The 14,797-nt window shown below is 47.9% G+C and overlaps 1 protein-coding gene across 1 annotated transcript in view; it reads left to right on the top strand.

The window, feature by feature from the left end:
* The first annotated feature begins 248 nt into the window (after positions 1-248).
* Positions 249-14,797, top strand: part of LOC141250119 (uncharacterized) — a 34,077-nt gene continuing 19,528 nt past the window's right edge. Inside the window, exon 1 of the mRNA XM_073669870.1 lies at positions 249-420. The gene's annotated coding sequence lies outside the window, so the exon portion shown is untranslated. The remainder of the gene's footprint in view (positions 421-14,797) is intronic.

The raw sequence follows: 14,797 nt of genomic DNA, 5'->3' as shown, positions 1-14,797 counted from the left end.
ACTTACTAGAGATGTGTTAAGAGGGTCAAAAATGGTTTAAAGTCTAAATGAATTGCTCTTACTCCTTATTCAGACCTCTCCTTTGACTTTTTCCTTCTGTCAGTTATGCGTTTTCTCCTGTGTGTCTTAGTTTGTTTCCTCTCTATTTCTTGTTTGTGTTTCACTTTCTTTTTCTTGCCTCCTTCTCCCTCTCCCTCCAGTATAGTTTAATTTAACCTCCTTTCCTCTTTCTCCTGATCACATTCCAGAGGCACTCAGGGGAAGCGTGAGGTCACCTGCATCTCCGAGACCAAGGCAGAGAGCAGGATTTTTTTTTCAAGGCTCAGCACACAGCCACACCTCAGCTCTCAGCCCTTCAAGATGGCACTGGTGAGAAGGAGGGAGCCTCCCCCAGACACTGGAGCTGCAGCTGCAGCCCAGGTAAACCAGGTTTCCCCTCTGGGGAGCAAAGGCAGGGTTGGGTGACACGTGCCTCAGCAGCAGAGGGATCTGGCGTGCAACCAGATGCATTGCCAATCTCTGTTTACTCCAGGAGAGGGGTGGCCTAATAGCACACAGGAGATGCCTGCATTGTTGTGTTTGTGATGGGACCCAGTGGGAAGGGGAGGGAGACAATCTGGTAGATAGGAGAGGGAGCCTGGGGTCTCTGTGGGGTGGCTCCAGCTGTGGTACCTCAATGAGGATCTGCACCTCCTCTGTGTTTACTCTTCCAGCAGGGGGTTGAAGGAGGAAGATGGGAGTCCTCTCTCACTCCATGGGTCCCGCTCCTTCAGCTCTCCCAAAGCCTGACTAGCTAGGAATATGGTGTCTTTGATCCCAGAATCTCTCCCAGATGGTCCAGAGGGGTTTCAGTTATAACTGTTGGACACAGTAATGTTTCTGTCTTGAAATGAGGTTTATTGTACTAACAGAAAATGTGCAATCTGCATTCAAACAAAATTTGACAGGTGCTTAAGTATGGGCACCCTTATTATTTTCTTGTTTTAAATACTCCTACCTACTTTTTACTGACTTACTAAAGCACTTTTTTTGGTTGTGTAACCTCATTGAGCTTTGAACTTCATAGCCAGGTGTATGCAATCATGAGAAAAGCTACTTAAAGTGGCCACTTGCAAGTTGTTCTCCTGTTTGAATCTCCTCTGAAGAGTGGCATCATGGGCTCCTCAAAACAACTGTCAAATGATCTGAAAACAAAGATTATTCAACATAGTTGTTCAGGGGAAGGATGCAAAAAGCTGTCTCAGAGATTTAACCTGTCAGTTTCCACTGTGAGGAACATAGTAAGGAAATGGAAGAACACAGGGACAGTTCTTTTTAAGGCCAGAAGTGGCAGGCCAAGAAAAACATCAGAAAGGCAGAGAAGAAGAATGGTGAGATCAGTCAAGGACAATCCTCAGACCACCTCCAGAGAGCTGCAGCATCAACTTGCTGCAGATGGTGTCACTGTGCATCGGTCAACTATACAACGCACTTTGCACAAGGAGAAGCTGTATGGGAGAGTGATGCGAAAGAAGCCGCTTCTGCAAGCACGCCACAAACAGAGTCGGCTGAGGTATGCAAAAGCACATTTGGAGAAGCCAATTTCTTTTTGGAAGAAGGTCCTGTGGACTGATGAAATCAAGATTGAGTTGTTTGGTCATACAAAAAGGCGTTATGCATGGCGGCAAAAAAACACACCATTCCAAGAAAAACACTTGCTACCCACAGTAAAATTTGGTGGAGGTTCCATCATGCTTTGGGGCTGTGTGGCCAATGCTGGCACCGGGAATCTTGTTAAAGTTGAGGGACGCATGGATTCCACTCAGTATCAGCACATTCTTGACAATAATGTTCAAGAATCAGTGACAAAGTTGAAGTTACGCAGGGGATGGATCTTTCAGCAAGACAATGATCCAAAACACCGCTCCAAATCTACTCAGGCATTCATGCAGAGGAACAATTACAATGTTCTGGAATGGCCATCCCAGTTCCCAGACCTGAAAATCATTGAACATCTGTGGGATCATTTGAAGAGGGCTGTCCATGCTCCGCGACCATCAAACTTAACTGAACTGGAATTGTTTTGTAAAGAGGAATGGTCAAAAATACCTTCATCCAGGATCCAGGAACTCATTAAAAGCTACAGGAAGCGACTAGAGGCTGTTATTTTTGTAAAAGGAGGATCTACTAAATATTAATGTCACTTTTTTTGGTGAGGTGCCCATACTTATGCACCTGTCAAATTTTGCTTGAATGCAGATTGCACATTTTCTGTTAGTACAATAAACCTCATTTCAAGGCAGAAACATTACTGTGTCCAACAGTTATTACATATATCAAACTGAAATAGCTGTTGCAAAAACACCAATTTTTATAAAACATTAAGCTTAAGATTAATAGGGGTGCCCAAGCTTTTTCATATAACTGTATTACTGTTATCACGGACCATAAGAACCTGTCATATCTTCAGTCTGCTAAATGTCTCAACCCTAGGCAGGTTATGTTTCTTACTAGGTTCAATTTTGTTGCCACTTTCTGTCCAGGGGTTACAAAACATCATTAAAAACATCAAGGCTGATGCTTTATCCCGGAGTTTCCCTGGTGGTGTTGACCATGAGAACTCTACCCCTATTTTGCAGAAGGGGGTAGTCATTTTGGCTCTGTACCCTGACCTGGAGGGAGAGGTGTTGGGGGCTCATGGGGATGGCCCTGCCTCTTTCCCTTTGGGGAGGTTATTTGTACCATCTAATCTGCCCTGTAAAGTAATTAGGGAACATCACAACTCTGTGCTTGCTGGTCATCCAGGTGGTAAGGCAACTGTGGACCTCTTTTTCTCGTCGTTTTTGGTGGCCGGGGTTGCATCAGGATGTGGTTAAGCATGTCTGCTTGCTGTATTTGCGCGCGTTCTGAAGTACACATACCCATGTGTCTGGTCCTTCTGCCGCTGCCTATTCCTAGCAGGCCATGGACACACTTGTTCATGGATTTTATTACTGACCTACCAGTATCTGCAGGTAAGACTGTGGTTCTGGGGGTTGTAGATAGGTTCAGTAAGATGGTTTTATTGCATTACCGGCACTTCCGAATGTCAAGACTCTTGCTCAGGTGTTTATAAATGAGGTCGTGCTTCACGGGTTCCTTTGGATGTGGTGTCGGATCGGGGAACCTAGTTTGTTTCTAAATTCTGGAAAGCTAAGAGGTGCAGTTGTCTTTTTCTTCTGCCTTACATCCTAAGTCAAATTGACAGACCGATCGCATTGATCAGAATTTGGAGACTTCTCTCAGGTGTTTTGTCTTCTAGAACCAGGAGGATTGGGCATCGTTTGCCATTAATAATCATCACCAAGAGTCTACTAGCAGGTCACCTTTCTTTGGTGCATACGGTTTTCATCCACAGTTTGCTACCTTTAGTGGGGGAGGGGCTTCGGGAGTTCCTGAGGAGGAATGGTTTGCTTCATTGCTCTCTTCTGTGTGGCGGGGGGAGGGGGGGGGGCGGAGTAATTTAAAGATCATGGAAGACAGATACACACGTATGGCTGACAGGAAACGCTCGCCAGGTTCAGACCTAAGTGTGAATGACTTTGTGTGGTTGTCTACCAGGAATATCAAGTTGAAGGTTCCTTCCTGTAGGCTGGGACCTAGATTTATTGGTTCCTATAAAATTACCGCCGTCACTAACCCAGCAGCATTTCGTCTTGAGTTACCTTAGGCTCTTAGGATCCAAAATGTGTTTCATGGGTCTCTGCTCAAGAAGTATGTGGCACCTCTTGAGTCCTCCCCCCTGCCGCCGCCCCCAATCATGGTTGATGGCAATTTGGAGTTCCAAATTTCGAAGATTGTGGATTCTTGTCTCAACGGCGTTCCCTTCAGTACTTGGTGCACTGGAGGGGTTATGGTCCAGAGGAAAGGATGTGGGTTTCAGCATCAGAGGTGAATGCCCCTAGGTTGGTTCATTCTTTCCATGCCCCTCATCCAGAGAAACCTGGTCCTGAGGCCACTTGTAGAAGGGGGGCACGGTACTGTCACGGGTGTATCAGGTTTGACAGACAGTCATTCTGGATCCAGCTGTAGAAGGTCACGCTTAGCCTTGCAGACACCTTCTTGATCCTTTCATCATCCCTCCCTCTCTAGGACCCAGTGGTGATCTCCACCTTCTGCTGTTAATTAACACACCCTTGCTGGATCTTTAAATACTTTGTTTCTCCAGAGAATCACTGGTGATACAGTAAATTCATCTGTTCAGGTCTGGAGTTCTAGCAGTCGACTAGATTTTTTTGGAGTTCCTTTGTGGATTGTATTTGTGATCCCTCTGGTGTCTTCTTAAAGCTAAGTGTTTCCCCTTGTTTCCTTGTTTGTCTTCAGTTGCAGTGGGACTGACTAGTGCTCACCCCTCCCCCTCCTTTCCTAGGTCCTAGCTCTAGGGACAGCCAGGACTAAAGTATCCTGATCGGCGATAGATGCGGAACCTCTTTAGAGATGATAGGGGAGGATGATAGGGGAGTCAGGGTGCTGTTAGATATGCCTAGGGGTCTCCAGTCTCCCTTTCCCTAGTTGCTTGGCTTCCCCCCGTTTCCTGACGTCATACGCTGGGTCCTTCCCTTACCTAGCATGACAGTGGGAAAGCAGCTGAGAAGGTCCTGGGTGGGCGACGTGTCATTACGGTGACTAGCTTCGGTGATATGAGTACCAGAAAAGAAGGCTCCAGCAACAATACTTGCTGAGTGGGTTTTTAATGGGCTTGGATTTTTGGATCTGGGTTTTAGGAGCGGCCAGAATAGCTGAATGGGACTGGTTGCTCCCATACCTCCACTCCGGGATTTGAAGGGCTTATTTAAGGCAGCATACCTCAGTGGGGTCTGTGTGCGGAGATGGAAAGACCGATTGTATGCTGGTCAGTTTCTGCCAAAGGCTGACTAAGAGTGCATTTAAGTTTGAATGGGTGAGCCCGCTCTGTAATCCTGTATTATTGTATGGACTGTATTGTAGCTCGGCTCTCTTGGTTGCACATAGAGGTACACAGGAACACTGTCTCTTTAAATCTTCTGCTAAGTTTATTAAGAGCACTGCATAAACTACAGCAATGTTAGCAAAAACAAACACGGCCTTCCTGGCCTAACAGAAAAAAACAAAACATAACCATAACGTATGGCACAGTCCTTGTTGCTACGGGTAACCGCTCGCTTCAGGAGCAAACAATCCCAGGTTTGTCTTTCGTTCCTATGACAAAACAGCTCAGAGCTTTCACCTCCAGGCCCTCCCCACACCAAATGCTCTGAAAGGCTGTGATTTTATCCTCCGAGTTCCTCCCTCTCTACAACGGTTCAATCATCCCAGTACCAAAGATAGGTGTTTAACCCACTTGTGTGCTGGAGCCTTTTTCCTATGTACAATTACTGCAGCTATCAATCTCAGTGCTACATATCTCCCCTCCAGTACTTTGCCAGTGACTTTGTCACAATAGTTTGTTTTTGTTTGCTTACCATTGTGCCGGAGCAATGCTGTTTGTTTTCCTTTATGATAGAGTTTTATGAACTTTAATAAATCTACCTGTTTGTACCAAGAAACTTCTTGCCTGTGTATACATGTGACAGTCATCGTGCTTATGACTGTCCTATTAACCTGACCCCCGGAGCTAAACTACCAAAGTCCAGACTATATAATCTTTCTGGCCCTGAGAGACAAGCCATGAAGGTTTTCATTGCGGAAAGTCTGAAGAAGGAACATATCAGACCCTCATCTTCGCCCGTGGTTGCAGGGTTCTTCTTTGTGAAGAATAAAGATGGCGGTCTACATCCCTGTTTAGATTTCCGGGAATTAAATCAAATTACCATCCGTGATCCATACCCTCTTCCTCTGATTCCTGATTTGTTCAGCCAGGTTGTGGGAGCTAAGGTATTCTCCAAGTTGGATTTAAGGGGAGCCTACAATCTGGTTAGAATCAGAGAGGGGGACGAATGGAATGGAAGAGAGCGTTCAATACCCCGGAAGGTCATTTCGAGAGTCTGGTTATGCCTTTTGGTTTGACCAATGCACCTGCGGTATTCCAGCATTTCATAAATATTTTTCATCATTTGGTGGGGAGGTTTGTGGTGGTCTATCTGGACAATATTTTGGTTTATTCACCTGATTTTGAGACCCATCGGGGGCATGTTAAGCAGGTGCTCCAGATATTAAGGGATAACAAACTTTATACCAAACTAGAGAAATGTGTTTTTGCTGTTCAGGAGGTTCAGTTTTTGGGGTACTTGTTGTCATCATCAGGTTTTCGGATGGATCCGGAGAAGATCCGTGCAGTCCTTGACTGGGAACGTCTCGAGAACCTGAAGGCCCTACAACGTTTTCTGGGCTTTACTAATTTTTACAGGAAATTCATCCAGAATTACTCGGTGGTAGTGAAACCCCTTACTGATATGACTAAGAAGGAGTCTGATTTTTCCAACTGGTCGGAGGCTTCCCTTCCCTTTTCCTTCCTGAAAGAATCATTTTGCCACTGCACCTATTCTCAGTCAACCCGATGTTTCTCAACCCTTTATTGTGGAGATCGATGCTTTGGATGTCGGGGTTGGGGCTGTGTTGTCTCTGGTTTCGTCCCCTGGTAAATGGCGTCCATGCGCATTCTTTTCTAAAAAATTGTCTTCGTCTGAATTTATGACGTGGGTAATAGGGAACTTTTGGCGATCAAACTGACGTTCGAGGAATGGCGACACTGGTTGCTGTCCATCCTATTACTGTTATTACTGACCATAAGAACCTGTCATATCTCCAGTCAGCTAAACATCTCAACCCTAGGCAAGCCAGATGGTCCCTGTTTTTTTTACTAGGTTCAATTTTGTTGTCACTTTTCATCCAGGGGTCAAAAACATCAAGGCTGATGCTTTGTCCCGGAGCTTCCCTGGTGGTGGTGACCATGAGAACTCTGCCTTGATATTACATAAAGGGGTAGTTATTTTGGCTCTTTTTCCTGAACTGGAGGGTGAGGTGCTGGAGGCCCCGGGGGACGCCCCTGCCTCCTGCCCTTCAGGAAAGTTATTTGTACCACTTGATCTGCACCGTAAAGTAATCAAGGAAGATCATAACTCTGTGCTTGCTGGGCATCCAGGTCGTAAGGCAACCGCGGACCTCCTCTCTCGTCATTTTTGGTGGCCAGGGTTGCATCGGGATGTAATTGAACACGTAGCTGCTTGTAGACACATCCATGGACACACTTGTCCATGGATTTTCTTACTGACCTACCGGTTTCTGCAGGTAAAACGGTGGTTTTGGTAGTAGTAGATAGGTTCAGTAAAATGGTTCACTTCATCGTTTTACCTGCACTTCCCAATGCTAAAACACTTGCTCAGGTGTTCATAAATGAGATTGTGAAGCTTCTCGGGGTTCCCTCAGATGTGGTGTCTGATCGGGGGACGCAGTTTGTTTCCAAGTTCTGGAAGGCATTCTGTACTCGACTGGGGGTGCAGCTGTCCTTTTCCTCTGCCTTCCACCCTCAGTCGAATGGTCAGACCGAGCGGGTCAATCAGAACTTGGAGACCTACCTCAGGTGTTTCGTCTCCGAAAATCAGGAGGATTGGGTATCCTACTTACCGCTGACAGAATTTGCCATCAATAATCATCGTCAAGAATCCACTGGCAGGTCACCGTTTTTCAGTGCATACGGTTATCATCCACAGTTTGGTACTTTCAGTGGGGGAGGAGCTTCAGGAGTTCCTGAAGAGGAACGGTTTGCTTTGTCGCTCTCCTCGGTGTGGCAGGGTGTTCTGTGTAATTTGAAGACCATGGGTGACAGGTATAAACGTATGGCTGACAGAAAACACTCGCCAGGTCCGGATCTGAATGTGAATGACTTTGTGTGGTTGTCTACCAAGAATATAAGATTGAAAGTTCCTTCTTGGAAGCTGGGACCTAGGTTTATTGGTCCCTACAAAATTACCGCCGTCATTAACCCAGCAGCGTTTCGTCTTGAACTTCCTTGGGCCCTTAAGGTTCACAATGTGTTCCACAGGTCCTTACTCAAAAGGTATGTAGAACCTCTTGAGCCCTCACCTCTACCACCGCCCCCAGTAATGGTTGATGGTGATTTGGAGTTCGAGATTTTGAGGATAGTAGATTCTCGTCTCTAACGTCGTTCTCTGCAATATTTGATGCACTGTAAAGGCTATTGTAACGGGTCTGGGAGGCGGAACCTCTGAGCTACTATACAAGGGGGCAGTCCTTGTAAGGGAGCGGGTGGCGACCAGGGAAGACGGGCAGGAGGTCACAGCAGGTGACCGGGACAGTCTCTGAGTGAACGGGCTGGAGATCACGGCAAGTGACCGGGGCAGTCTCTGGATGAACGGGCTGATGGTCACGGCAAGTGACCGGGGCAGTCTCTGAGTGAACGGGCAGATGGTCACGGCAAGTGACCGGGGCAGTCTCTGGATGAACGGGCAGATGGTCACGGCAAGTGACCGGGGCAGTCTCTAGATAAAGGGTTGGTACGACCTGTGGCGGCTGATGATAGACGTGAGCTTCCAGGTGAGCAGGCGAGAGTCTCTGGATGAACGGGTGGTCACAGCATGTGACGGCGGAGCCTCCAGGTAGGCTAGCAGACAGGCAGCAGATGAACGCTCCCAGGTGAGCGAGCAGGAGTCACTGGACAGGCAGGTGGTCACAGCACGTGACGGCGGAGCCTCCAGGTAGACTAGCAGGCAGGTAGCAGGTGTGTGCTCCCAGGTGAGCGGGCAAGCTGGTCCATAGACAGACTGACAGGAGTTGGAAGGCAGACCGTCGGACCTCGGGCAAGCAGGCAGGTGGCTGATGTGCGCTCCCAGGTGAGCGGGCAGACTGGTCCTTAGACAGACTGACAGGAGTAGTAAGGCAGACCGTCGGACCTCAGACTAGCAGGCAGGTAGCAGATAATCAGGCAGGAATCTGGCAGGTAACTGGCAGGTAACTGGCAGGAACTGGCAACGGGACCTGAGGGCTGAAGCAGAGTAGTGAACAGTGCAACAACATTGCTCGGGCACCTCCATTTTGGAGGAGGTGCCTTATATATGGCACTCCTTAGGACGGCGCGCGCGGCCCCTTTAAGAGGGAGGGAGAGCGCGCACGCCCTAAGCACAGTGGACGGGAAGGAGCGCGCGCTGCCAGCAGAGCGGGAGGAGGACGCCGGGCACGGAGCAGGGAGGTAAGGGGAACAGCGTCCCTGCCTAGCAGAGGGCAGGGACGCCGGCGCTACAGCTATGGTCTGGAGGAGAGGATGTTGGTTTCAGCGTCAGATGTGAACGCTCCCAGATTGGTTCACTCTTTTCACACCTCTTTTCCTGAGAAACCGGTCCTGAGTGCCTGGAGGCCACTCATAGAGGGGGGGGGTACTGTCACGGGTGTGTCAGAGGTGACAGACAGTCGCCCTGCAGTGGTTTGCAGGACATCTCCACGTTTGGCAATGCAGACAGCTGCCTAGATAGGAGGCTGTGTTTAGGACCCAGCGACTACCTCCCTTTAGTCTGGGTGTATATATACCTGGTGTGTCTAGGTGGGCGTCGCCGGTTATACTCATTTCTATTTGGAACTTGGCTGAAGCAGCATCACGTCCTCTCTGGAGTCTTGAGGCCGTGTGCCCTGTTGGAGTTCTTCTAAGCTAAGTTGTTATTCCCCTGCGTTGTCTTCCCCTTTTGTCTTTAGAGTGCTAGCGGAGGTTGACAAGTGCTCATCTCCTTCCACCCCCAGCTATAGCCTTACGCCAGGGATAGTAGGGCGAGGCACGTGATCGGCGACAGCTGCGGAGGCTGTATAGGGACGTTAGGGGGAGACAGGGTGACGCTAGTCCAGATTAGAAGGTCACTGCTTCCCCCTTTCCCTAGTGTCTGGGCTCCCTTTCCCCTCTGTGTTGCACTCACACCTGGCGTGACTCTCTGTGTTGCACCTGGTATGACAGAAGTGTACGAACCGGTCCATTACAACTCGCTCCACCATCTGCGCTGTGGTAGAGGACTCCGGTTGTAACCACTTTTGAACGAGGTGCAGCAGATCAAACATTTGGGAGTGGGTGGGTTGTCCAGGTGATATGCCCAGCGGTGGACCCATTGTGCCCTAACAGACATGGTTACCCCCAAGCGTGCCAAAATTTCTGTTTTCAATTTTTCATATTCTATGGCGCCCTGTAAGGCCAAATTATAGTAGGCCTTTTGTAGCTACCCTGTTAAGTATGGTGCCAGGAATTCCACTCACTGTTCTGGCGGGACTTTCTTTCTATCGGTTAAAAGGGCCTCTATGTCATCACCCGAAGTCATTTTCTGCAAGGCTCTCCTCACCGCCTTCCGGGCAGAGAAATCATCAGCTGACATAGGAGTCGGAGCCGCTGCCATGGCACGAAAAGCCTCTGTGAGTAAATCAATAAGCTGCTGCTGTTGTCGTCTCTGTTGTTGATACTGTTGCTGCTGCTATTGGAGCTGCTGGTGGTGCTGTTGATGCTGCTGCAGCTGTTGCATCAGCAGATTATTTATCTCCTGTTCTGCCAGCTGTTGCTGCTGCAGCTGCTCCTGATGCTTCTGCAGCTGTTGCAGGTGCTGCTGGTGTTGGCTTTGGACCAGGTGCTTGATCAGCTCCTCCATTTTGTCAGACCGTTGTTCAGTGCTCGTAGCTGCCTTCACCCAGGACATGCAGTTTGCCCACAGCTGTCACCCTTGTTTCCTGGGGATCTTGCCCACACTTCTAACACCAACTGTGGTAGATCGGCTCTCTTGGTTGTGTAAGGTGCCCCAGCGAGGTAGTCGTGGGCGAGCTGTAGTCCCCACTCGCTATGGCATCCTACAGACAATACGTGTCCTCCCTCTGCAGTGTGGCTGTGTATGTGGTGCTCTTCACTTACTTCAAGCCATCCGATCGCGGCTGTCTCCAGGCATTTCTCTTCTGGGACCAGGGCAGCAATAAATTCAGAGGACACGAGGTTCTTAACCAGAACTTGAACTTTACTTGGGGAAGAGGAATATATACAGTATTTACAGGCAGATATAATGGATAAGGCCCGACAGACTATCATCTCTCTCACAGGCGCTGGCAACATCTTCAGCCCTGGTTCCCTCTTTAAATGAAGCATCTCTGTGACTCTATCTCCAGCCCAAGGGACTCTTCTGTAATACTGACAGTAATCTGGATCCAATCTCTCCCCCACGTCTTAGCCTGGAGTCCTATCCCTCTTCCTCTGCTTCCTGCAGACTAGAAGTGCCTCGGGTCCTCACTACCTCTGATGAGTTTCTCCGGCCGGCTAACAGGACTCGTGCTCTTGTGTAGGGAGACTTGCACACTGGGGATCCCACTGTCAGAGGGTATGGAGCTCACGTTTACCCTAGCAGCCACTATCTTCAGGCTGCCCAAACGATTCACTGTACTATCTCTTACTGAGTGACTCCTCCTGCTTTCTGGAAACTTAAGCAGGAATTTTCCTAAAGTGCCCACCCTTTGTGAGCTGTCATCACACAGCATTAACTCCTCACTGTCTGTAACCCTGCTAGCAGACTCAACCTGACATCTGCACCCAGAACAGTGGCATCTTGTGGCTGCTTAAAGGTACTGCAGCCCACAAAGAATTATGCCAGGAACAAGCTCTATGTTACTCAAGGCTTGATCAGGCACTAAGTTCCCGCTCTACTCTACTAACTGGACCACTAACGCTAACCCCCTTTGCTTGGTCTACCACAGTTAGAGAGGTCCGACTTAAGGAACACTTGCTTTACCTATCTCAGTACCAAGGGAAGGCTACGCCCTTCCCCACTATTACAGTTGCACATAGAGGTACACAGGAACACTATTTCTTTAAATCTTCTGCTGAGTTTATTAAGAGCACTGCATAAACTACAGCAATGTTAGCAAAAACAAACATGGCCTTCCTTGCCTAATAGGGAAAATAAAACATAGCTTTAACGTATGGCACAGTCCTTGTTGCTACGAGTAACCACCCGCTTCAGGAACAAACAATCCGAGGTTTGTCTTTTCTTCCTATGACAAAACAGCTCAGTGCTTTCACCTCCTGGCCCACACCACACCAAATGCTCTGAAAGACTGTGATTTTATCCTCTGAGTTCCTCCCTCTCTACAGGTGTTCAATCATCTCAGCACCAAAGATAGCTGTTTAACCCACTCGTGTGCTGGAGCCTTTTTCCTATGTACAATTAGGTTATGTGCCCACGTAGCGTTTTACAAGCGTATATGCTGCGGAATTTCCGCAGCATAAACACTTGGGAAACGCTTGGTAATCCGCCCCCCATGGTCCCCAATGACAAGCCGCAATGTCAATGCCCATGCTGCAGATTTTTCTGCAGCATTTATGCTGCGCTCAAAAATCCGCAGCATGTCCATTAATTTTGCGGACACGCAGCGTAATCGCCGCCATTGACTTGCATTGAAACGCATAATATCCGTATCAGTACATTTGTACACACGGATATTATGCGTTTCTATGTGCGGATGGTACCCACGTCTGGAGGAGAGGAGACTCTCATCCAGACCTGGGTACCATAGAAACTGTAAAAAAAAGAATTTAAAATAAAAAATAAAGTTTATACTCACCTTCCGTTGTCCTCCCGGTGTTTTGTCTGCGCCGTCTGGTGTCTTGCATTGCTCGCGCTGTTGTGAAGGACTTGCCATGACGTCACTGAGTCATGTGACCCATCACATGGCTCAATGACGTCACTGCAGGTCCTTCACACCACCGCGAGCAATGCAAGACACTGGACGGAGCAGACAAAACACCGGGAGGACAACGGAAGGTGAGTATAAACTTTATTTTTTTATTTTTTGGTCACAAATGTTGCCATTTAGGTTTGTGGACACTAAGACTTTCCGCAACCTCATGGCAACGGCCATCTCTCGGTCCCCAGCCGACACTATTTTTCTCGGTGTGCCATCCCCGCCTTACACCAGCACGTGTCCCATAACATCACTCGTTGTCACGCAAGGTAAGGGAAGGAATAAGTGTACAACGACGGGAAGAGAGGGAAGGGAGCCCAACAACTAGGGAAAGGGGGAGGGGAGACCCCTTGGCAGATTTAATATCACCCTGCATACCCTATCGTCCCTATATAGGTTCTGCCCCTATCGTCGAGAAGGAACCTAAACCCTGAATGTCCCTAGAGCTATGCCCTAGATAGGGAGGGGACAGGGTGAGCACTAGTCAGGCCCCACTACAAACTAAAGACAACAAGGTAAACAAACCAAGGGGGTACACTTAGCTTGAGCAGACATCAGAGAGATAACGCCAACTGTCCTCCAAGGGTACCAAAGATGTGACTAGCCGACTGCTAGTACTCCAAGCCTGCACAGAGGTATGTAGAACTATCACCGGCGACTCTCTGGAGAAACTGAGAGTTTTTAACTACCAAGCAAGGGTGTATCAATCGGCAGCAGAAGGTGGAGGTCGCTGCTGGGTCCTAAATGGAGAAGGATATAACTAAGAGTCCAGGAGCCATTTGGTGAGCTGCATATCCTGCTACATGTTCACAGACTTGCCAGTGGAAAAGCCAGACTTCACATGCCAGAAATGCAAGCTTGTGTCCCTGTTGGAGGAAAAGTTGCGAAATCTAGAAGAGAGGTTAACTACCTTGAAAATCATTAAGGAAGGTGAAGAGTTCTTAGACAGAGCAGAATTATCTCTTCATGATTCAGAAAGAGAAGAAATTCGAACTGCACCTGACGAAACAGAGGAATGGAAGCATGTGACCCACAGAAGCAGGAGGATCGAGAGGCAGTCAGCACCCATACTGCTCAGGAACCAGTACCAGGCTCTCACACAGGAGAACCATGAAGAAATACAGCAAGATAAGACTTTGCCAGCAATGAATAACCTTGTAAGCCCTCAGAATCCTCCTGGATGGAGAAAGAAGAATGTTGTGAAGAAAAAACGGAGAGTGGTGGTCATGGGGGATTCCCTGTTAAGAGGAACAGAGGCCGCTATCTGCAGACCAGACATAACCTCAAGAGAAATGTGCTGTCTTCCAGGAGCAAAAATTAAAGATGTGTCTGACAGGATATCAAGACTCTTCAGACCTACAGATCACTACCCATTCCTGCTAATACATGTGGGGACAAATGACACCGCAAGAAAGGACCTGGAAACCATCTGCAGTGACTTTGAAGACTTAGGCAAGAAAGTGAAAGAATTGGGAGCGCAGGTGGTCTTCTCATCCATCCTCCCAGTGGATGGCCATGGAACAATGAGGTGGAATAAGATTCTACAGGTGAACAACTGGCTACGTCGATGGTGCCGTCAACAAGGATTTGGATTTCTGGATCACGGAATGAATTACCTATACGATGGACTACTTGCTAGAGATGGGGTGCACCTTACGAAGACTGGAAAACATGTATTTGGAAGTCGCCTTGCTACACTCATCAGAAGAGCTTTAAACTAGAACAATGTGGGAAGGGAAGCAAAAGGCCAGAAAAAGCCATACAGCTGACAAATACTATTGAGATCTCTGCTACTGGAAGTGGAAAAGAAGAACAAAGACAAAAAAATCTAAATAATAAAAATATGGGAGGAAGAGAAACCAATCACAAACTAAAATGTTTTTATACAAATGCACAAAGCATGGGCAACAAACAAGGAGAATTGGAACTACTAATGCAGGAAAAGGAATATGATGTCATTGGAATCACTGAAACTTGGTGGGACGATACACATGATTGGAATAAAAGGCTAAAAGGATACAACTTATTTGCAAGAAACAGACTTGATAAACGAGGAGGAGGTGTTGCATTGTATGTTAGAAAAGCGTATATCTGCACAGAGATTGAAGCTTCAGAGACTGGGAGTTCTGTGGAAACTGTTTGGGTAAGAATACAA

This window comes from Phyllobates terribilis, unplaced genomic scaffold, assembly GCF_046119375.1.
Source record: "Phyllobates terribilis strain yellow unplaced genomic scaffold, ASM4611937v1 Scaffold_2__4_contigs__length_985480577, whole genome shotgun sequence".
NCBI classification, from domain to species: Eukaryota; Metazoa; Chordata; class Amphibia; order Anura; family Dendrobatidae; genus Phyllobates; species Phyllobates terribilis.
This window is presented reverse-complemented; position numbering and strand designations above follow the sequence as displayed.